Source organism: Nansenia antarctica, assembly GCF_963989245.1.
Source record: "Nansenia antarctica genome assembly, chromosome: 19".
NCBI lineage: Eukaryota > Metazoa > Chordata > Actinopteri > Argentiniformes > Microstomatidae > Nansenia > Nansenia antarctica.
Genome location: NC_137692.1, coordinates 715,344 through 724,421, shown reverse-complemented (window position 1 = coordinate 724,421; position 9,078 = coordinate 715,344).

The following is a 9,078-nucleotide window of genomic DNA, read 5'->3' as shown; positions in this document are numbered from 1 at the left end:
AACACAGATATTCTCCTGCATTTTCCCTTTTGAAGACAGGGTATTATATACACCATAGGGCCTTCATTGCTTCTCACAAGACACAGCATTAATGAACATAAAATCACACTCGTATGTACTGTATTCTCTTCATGAATGTAGGTTTGATTTTATATGTGTGGGACAGTTTGGGCGGGGGGTCCTCCCCCATTATTAAAACAAATAATAAAAGTGCAATTCTAAGCATATTTCCTGTATTAATACACAATTTAACAACTGCAAATGAGCAATGTCACAGGGTTACACTCCCACTCTCTCAATGCAGCGGTAGATGAGACTTAGTAGAATACAGCAAATATACGAAAATCAATCAATCAATCTGTCACAGCGAACAGACGATGATCAGGAAGCTAAATCAATTCTGAGATTTGGCATATGCATTTCATGTGATCATATTGAGGAGCGGTTACACCATTTTATCTTTTCTGAGCTCTCTGCCAAGCAAAGGAGCCTGCGGCCTTACTACACACCTGTACAGTAGTAGCAGCAACACACCAGGGAAATCCTCATACATATGAATGATGGGAATTGATAAGATGTTATTGATACGAATGCCGTTATCGATTCTGCTTATCAGTCCGATTCTTTATCGATTCCTGATCAATTTTCTGTGCGGGAAAAAAATAAGTAGGCCAACACAGGTTTTCTGTGTTATTATCTCCGAACAGTCTAGAATGTCTGCCTAATAACATTTGAACATGTTAAAAATGAATTCCAATTCATCTTTCAAATAATGTATGACAATCCCCTCTCTACCCCCAGTATTGAGCCATTGACATGCCATTTTACAACTGGAATCTAGCCGTGGTAAAGAAAAGGCATCCGTTATACGTTAGACTGGCCCAGCTCTGGTCCTATGATTTGGCTTTGGGACAAAAAGTAGGCGGGACTTAAATGCCATTTTCAAAAGTGGGACATGGTCCCACCCATACTTAATGAAACTGGGTGATCATAGACCATTTGGCAGGACCTGTGACCATACTGGATGCAGAACGATGCAAATACAACACAAAATTTATGGACAGTGTGTACGCCGATAATATGCAAGGAATTTTTCCTGGATACATGGTGTACAGGTTTTTGCCCTTGCTTGCTTGCTTTGTGCCGGTGGTCCTGGCCTCCCCTGGGGGACCGCTGGGTACTGGTAAGCAAACTGGCTAGTAGTCGCTCTATTGGTAGAGGGCTGCAAGGGAATTTTTCCTGGCTACATAGTATACAGGTTTTTTACTTTTGCCTGCTCGCGGCTCTGTCAGTATTGATTGATTGATTGACTGATTGACTGAACATTTTCATTGTGTGAAGCGCATTGAGTTGCATCTTGTAAGAAATGCGCTATACAAATAAAATTTGATTTGATTTGATTTGATTTGTGATTCTAATGAGATAATCCAGCCAATCACAAAGATGGTGCATTATATGATGCTAATCCCACAGCCCAAAGTGAAATCCTGCAACAATGTTGAGTCATGGCTCATACTGTAACAAATCATTCTCCTGTTTTTTTCCAACATTGAATGAAATTCACAATAAAATGAGGCAGTAGCACTTCCATAACCAATGCATGATTAATTAATGTGTTGCACCTTCTGTTAGCAAGGAGCATTTAAATACACAATTAAGTGTAAATGTAAAGAAAATAATTATAGAGTCAACTTGATTGAATACAATTCAAAGTCTCACACATATTACACAGGATATTCTCATCAGTCTGACTGTGCAATGGGGATTCTCCATCGTGAATAGATGTGTTAGTCATCCCACAGCAGCGAGTGTGATCTTCATCCAATGTGACATTTTTATGTTATGGTTTAAAAGGCATGCTGGCTCCTCGTTCAACACCTCGTCTCCTTGCCAAACGTCACTTGCACTTGTGTGGCGTTCTCAGCAGACGACATTATGTTGTTGATTTTAGGACATGAGGCTCAAATGCACAAGTTATAAATTTAGCCCTTGTCTTGGCCTTCCTTTTTCTTCATCCTGTAGTCGACCAAGGCCAAGTCCCTGCTGACGGAGAGAGAGGGGTCAACTCTAGCAGCAAGAACAAAGTGGACTTGACAAGTGTGAAAGATTTAGTGCCGGGCATTTAGAGTGATGGTCTTTTCCCCTCTGTCAGCAGGTAAAGACATTCCTCTGCCCTTGCTGTGTCCTTGATTCAAATTTGACAGCACAAAGACAAACCCTGACTAGTTTGACCTCCATTATGTGTGACCTCCATTATTACATGTTTGTTGATAACTGTTATTGTCCAGGGTTGAATGTTTATGATTGCTTGGCTCTTATTTCCTGTCTGCCTCATGCCAATGTTACACAGTATCAAATAAAACAGTGTTATATAGAGGCCTCCACTAATCTGAAGATGATAATCATTCCAAATGTGATTACCCTAGTATTAAATGGAATTATCTTGTTTTTAAATTACATTCCTCCCTTTTTCATACTCTTTCATTTGCTTTTTGCTCTGTGCAGCTTCCTTCTTGAATATTACATGGCATGATGTTCCTGAAGGGCTACACATGTTACAGTTCAGTGGTATTGTGAGGCCTGTTTAAGTCCCATAGTCCTTGCTTCATAGATTAAGTAAACTTCAAAATGAAGGCCTCCTGTGTGAATTGGATTTAAATATCTTAATTACTTCTGCAAATGAATAAAAACAAGTAAGATTTACTTTGAACTGATGGTGAGAATTCTCCAGTGCTGCTGCCTCATAATTAGGTCATTAGTGTGAGTATGAGGCGTCATAATCCATCCCAGAGGTAGCCGTGATGCTGGGGATCTATTATATCGCCATGTTATCTTGAAACCAGAGACACATGTCCCTCCCCACTCTCACTGACAATGACGATGAATGATTTTAACTGAATATGCTCCTCGTAGGTGTGGCCAGGCCTTGGGGATGGAGGATTCACATCAAAGAAAAATATACTTCTGGTGAATTTGGTTTTGTGTCTCTGTCATGAGTGGCCACCTGCACAGCCCCTAGTGAAGCCTGATTCTCTCCAGGCGGTGAGAATGTGGTGGGACACAGTGTGGTTTACATAGCCTCTTGTAGAAGACTGGACAGTACTATTGCTGGTGTTAGTGGCATCAATGTTAGAACATTCTACAGAGAGGACTGTGTTGGAAGTGGAGGGCACAGTTTTTGGGGAGGTTTTGCATGAAAAAGCCTTGGTGAAGGTATCTGGTTTTTATTTAAAAAGCCTTGGCGAAGGTATCTGGTTTTTATTTAAAAAGCCTTGGTGAAGGTATCTGGTTTTTATTTAAAAAGCCTTGGTGAAGGTATCTGGTTTTTATTTTAAAAGCCTTGGTGAAGGTATCTGGTTTTTAGTTAAAAAGCCTTGGTGAAGGTACCTGGTTTTTATTTGCCCGGTGAGTCTGGTGTGTATTGTTGCTTTTGACATCCTAAGCATGTGACATGGCACAACATTCCCCCTCAGAGAAAATGCAGGGGCACCACGGCAACAAGCTTTGCTAGACAACATTGGCACAGTGCCATTGGCATAAATTGGACACTTTGACAGCTGTCATGGAAACAAATCCAAGACATGGCTTTAGTTTCCAGCTTGGTTTTGAGCAGGCCAGAGAAATGAAAAACATATTTATACAATCACATATGAAAACCTATTGGTCTTTGGGCGTAAAGGAAGTACTGTTAAGTGTACAATACGGATGACATGTTGAGTAAATGGAGGGAGCTCTTTGTCAGACATCATAACACTGGCTGACGTGCATCTCATCAGTCTAAATCCATTCAGGCAGTGTTCAAGTTTAACAGAGCTCAGCCATACACATCATCAGACACGCAGAGCGTCTGAATACCCGAGTCAGACAGGACCAGGAAGTCACTTAACCCGTTCAGACCTACCAATGTTCCAAATCACAATTATGCCTTTTTAGCATCACATTTATCCTTTTGAATGAACCAATATGTTGAACATGTATTATTAGGGCAGGATATGTCAGCTCCATTGTGGCATCTGTTTGTCAAAACTCGTTAACATTGTCTTATTTGTTGAAGTGTTGGATTATGATTATCAGAACAATCGTTATTAACGTTATGTTTGTTTTGCACTTTTGATTGAATATTTAAAAGTATATATTGCTCTGAAAATACTGGTGGTGCATTTCCTTAGTTAAACAGAGAGAGAATATTCAGTGAGTCCACTGAAGTCCAGTCATGAGTCCAGTCATGTTTGTGTCCCAGGAAATGGCTGCATATTTACATTTGCTGTGGACCAGGAGCACTATAGCTCTGTGAGACTAAATACATTTGTACGTTAGAACATTGGAATTTTGGTTAAGATCCTGTTGGTTTTTGGTTCGACAAATCCCATTCGGGGAAATCAGTTAATTATGAATAGATCATTGAAACATATCTTCCTATAAATAACATGGAAAATGACTTCCTCAAAATTAGTGGGTTTTGATGGGGAACAAGTTCATTATAAATAAGGGAAACATTAGAAATATTGTTATGAGTCTGGGATTTGTAATAAAATCAGTTTTAAGATTAAATCTCTTTGTGAGCTGGGGAGAGCAATTCCATGCGCCACTTTGACTTTCTAGTGGTGCATTGTCTTTGAAAACTGAAGGCCCATGAAATGAAACGGTAAGCAACGTTTGAAACATCAACATAAGAAGCTCAAAACAGGCAAATATGTGTCATATGGCTCACATTTTCAATGGGCCATTGTCAACTGTCATAATGTGTTTACAGCTTGCCATTTTACGAGTTGTGTATTCCACATATGCAATTCTGGGGCAAATGAGAGGTCACATATGATAGGTAGTGACCTATAAATATATATATATATATATGTAAATAGTGATTTGCACATACAGTATGTGACATGGTCTGGTCAATTGGGCCGCAAGTCGGCACCCAATCAAAATGTTCAGACTTTTATTTTGAAACACGGAAATACATTTCAATGTTGTTGAAAATCACAAACAACTCGCTAGTCAAGCCAAAATACTGCAACGCAAAGGATTTGGTGAGTAATCCCCACTGCTACCTAGTTAACTATAACACTACTTTATATTGTTAGCAGGCTCACAAAACAAGCTGTGTTAGTTGACTAGCGAGTGCTAGTTACTAGCTAGTTGAAACGAGTGTGTCATTGATTTTCAACAACGCTGAAATGTATTTACATTTTTCGAAAGAAAAGTCCAAACATTAAATTGAATGCCGACTTGTGGCCCAAATGACCAGACCGTGTCACATATTTGCAAATATTCACTAGCACTGTTCCTTTTCAATGAAGATGATTCTTTCTAAGAACATTCAAGCATAGTGATGTAATAAGAGGTCATAGAATGCAGGAATGAAGGCGTAACATTCCCTCTCAGATTCTGGTGAGGTTGTCTCTGAAAGTTTACCCAATTGGCTATTGTGGCAATGCAAGGGTAATAGCAGCATGACATATAACAGATGACACATTATTCCCAACATTGACACACAGATATGTGAAATCAAAGCTTTGGTCAAATAAGGGTCCGGCCCCTTTAAGTGAGACGGAGAGAGTTGGCATGGCTTGCCTGTTTAAAGGTGATGTAAACAGGCTCTGATGGATGAAGGACTCCCATCCATCCATCATCCCTCCTTGCTGAAGGGCCTTAATCTTCTGCAAACACAATCTTGCCACCTCGTCCTCATCTTTCCCGCCTTGTCTCTCAGCTCCTTAATGTTCCTCCATTTGGGGACCCTGTTCTCTAAACAACAGAGGCGCTTTCCTTGGACAGGAAGGAACGACACCGTCTAAAGGTTAAAAGCCTTAAGGAGCTCAGGGGAAAGGACTCCTGAGTGATGAGTTTTCTCAATTTACCTGTCTCATTACTTATTACTGCACTGACATGAATAATGTAGGACTAAACAATTGTTGACATCTCATTAATTGATAGCACCCCAACTGCCATACTCTTCTAGGCACTGGGATACGTTAGTCAAATGAAGTGTTCCATTTTATCTCACATGATAGGGCCTTGATGTAATGCAGTCATCTCATGCGACTTAACTCTTGTGTATGTGGTTAGTTGCATTGTCTCTTCGCTTTAAATTCTAAAATGATTACTGACTCTTCTTGAGAAAAAGAACAGAAAGCTCAAAGAACAGAAAGTAACATGAGTCATTCACAGAGCTATTTGAGAAAGTAACGGCAGATATAGTTAAGAGCAATTCTCAATAAAATGTGTTGAAAGGTTGTGAAGGGGGTTCAGAGGGTTGACTCTGGCTGCTAACTTTACAAACAGGCTAGCCACGTCACCCTTGAGAGCTCTGAGTATGGCATGTGGAACATTGTTTTAGGAGGAGCTAAGAAAATGAAATTGAAATGAAACACACATAGGCCTACAGTGGGGTGCAAACATGTGGGCACCCCTAATCAAAATGCCTTTTACAATTAATATAAGTGAAAAGAAGCAAACCTAACCTCTAAATGGTACAAAGATAAACATTTCATCACATTTTAAAGCAAGATACATTTTTATTTCATACTTTTTACAGTTTCAAAATAATATAACCGAGTGTGATAACGTTTGCCTTGCAGATATCCACGAGCAGAGTTGGTCTTGGTTCCTAATTAGCATCACAATGAGCCATGCTCTTGGGCTGTGAAGTAGTGTGTGTGCCCTTACAGTTCATAAGGCCCTGTCCTCCCTGACTGCTTACAATATCACAACAATGTTAGATGGTATATATTGTGGTGACCCACATGCAGGCCCAGGTAAACCTGGCCTCCACCCTGGACAGACAGGTAAACCTGGCCTCCACCCTGGACAGACAGGTAAACCTGGCCTCCACCCTGGACAGACAGGTAAACCTGGCCTTCAGCACCCTGGACAGACAGGTAAACCTGGCCTCCACCCTGGACAGACAGGTAAACCTGGCCTCCACCCTGGACAGACAGGTAAACCTGGCCTTCACCGTGGACCAAGAACGGATTATCCATATATTGCATTGGGTGAGTACCCTGGGGCACCAGCCAATGGGGGGGCACCAAATTATTCGGACAATGAATAGACCTTTAAAATATTTTGGCCACATTTGTAAAATATAGGCTATATTTACTGGAAGACATCCACACAGGTACAAAACTAACGGTTATATTTAGGCTATCATGTATAAAAAGATAAATAATTGCGAGTTCGGTGTAAGTGCCCCCCCCCCGCCCCCAGTCACAGACAAGTGCGCGATGAAACGCCAAACTATCAACTATCAACGAAGAAATCAAAATGGACAGGTGACAACTGAGTGGCTCTGCCAAGCGAAAAATTAAGCAAGGCTTCTCCCAACTCAAACGAGTGAAGAATGAACTCAGAACCACTATGGGACAGAAGCGTCTGTCTGCACTTTCCCTGCTGGCAATTGAATCCGAGTTGGTCAAAGAGATGGACTTTGAGGATTTAGTAAACGACTTTGCCTGCGGAAAATCAAGAAAAAAGAAGTTCTGCTAAGGTAAGGCTTACTTATGATTATTTCGGGCTAATATGACGCTGTGGCTGATTTGGGCCTGTGTGATGCACAGGGTAATAGCCTACGTCTGATACAGCACCACGAAGGTGAGCAGAGCGGCAAAGAGAGAGGCGCTGTTTATTTCCATAATGCCTGTAGTACGCTTCATTAATGCTGACAGAAAATATGTTCTTATTCTTATATGCCTGCAACAGTCGTTATTGTACTTGGTTGGTATTGAGCTTGTTTTATTGTAGTATACAGTATGTGCATTTTCCCCCTTTGTTATGGTTTTGCATGTAGTCTCAGGCCATTTATGATGGAAATAATTAGCCTATATTTAGAAAGTCATGTTGCATTGGGATGTGAGTTGCATTCAGATTTGAGCATCAGTGTAAAGGCTATACTACGGCATTAGGCCCAACTGTGATGAGCCTGTACTGTAGTTATATGCTCTTGTAAATCAATGGTTTTTGTAACCATAGTAAATATCACATTTTCACTTGCAAAGTAGGAGGGTGTGTGTGTTGGGGAGGGGGGGGGCACACATCAAGGCCTCCACCCTGGACAGACAGGTAAACCTGGCCTCCACCCTGGACAGACAGGTAAAATTGGCCTTCAGCACCCTGGACAGCGGCCACACGAAAAGAGGGGCAGAATGACGGACGGGGTCTACGTCAGACACACCCGGCTGATGCGCATCACAGCATCAGGTGGAGTGCCGCGGGAAACTAAGCGAGGGCTCGTTTCGTCAACGAGGCAGACCTGCGACGCGATCAGGGGGAGGAGAGAAAAGGAGAGGCGGAGGCGTCAGTACGGGAGAGTGAGCCAACGTGACCAAACGTGACGTATGGGTGAGGGCCGTGGTACGACAGAGAGTGTCCATGCCTGGTGGTGATAACCTGAGATCTCTCCACAGATACAACATCTTCATCCATCTTTCCTGGAGGTACTTCATGGTTGATTTTGAGATATGCTTCAGGTCATTGTCTTGCTGGAATACCCAACCTCTCTTCAACTTAGATTTCTGGACTGACCTTCGAACATTAGCCTCTAGAACAGGGGTCGGCAATAGGCGGCCCGCGGGCCATTGCTGGCCCATCACCAATAATATTTGGCCCAGCAGATTATTTTGAGAATCCACTTTTCTTTTTTTTACAATATCGGACCGACAGTCCCACATATAGCGACAGTCCCACATAGCGGCTATAATGTCCGAATAGAGAATCTACCTCCACCTGAATAATGCTCATTGTACTTTTATCCATGTTGAGAGTGAATGACACAGGGACAGGCAATCAGGCAGCGGGGTGCACCGAAGCGAAGCTGAACCCCTCATAGTGAATCATAAGTAGGTGGACAAGGCGTGGTGCTGAAATAGCTGACATGCGGTCTGTGGTTTGAAAAAAATAACATCAGCTCAGTAAATCATTCAAACGTAATGTTTACGTATGTGACTGCAACACACATATGAACAGTAACAAAATCGGCGCAAAAAAAAGCAGAATCCGCTTGATCATGGAGGGCGAGGGGTGGTGGTGCATAGGCCTATGCTGCTGAAACGACAGAGCAAACACGCTATTAGGGATAAT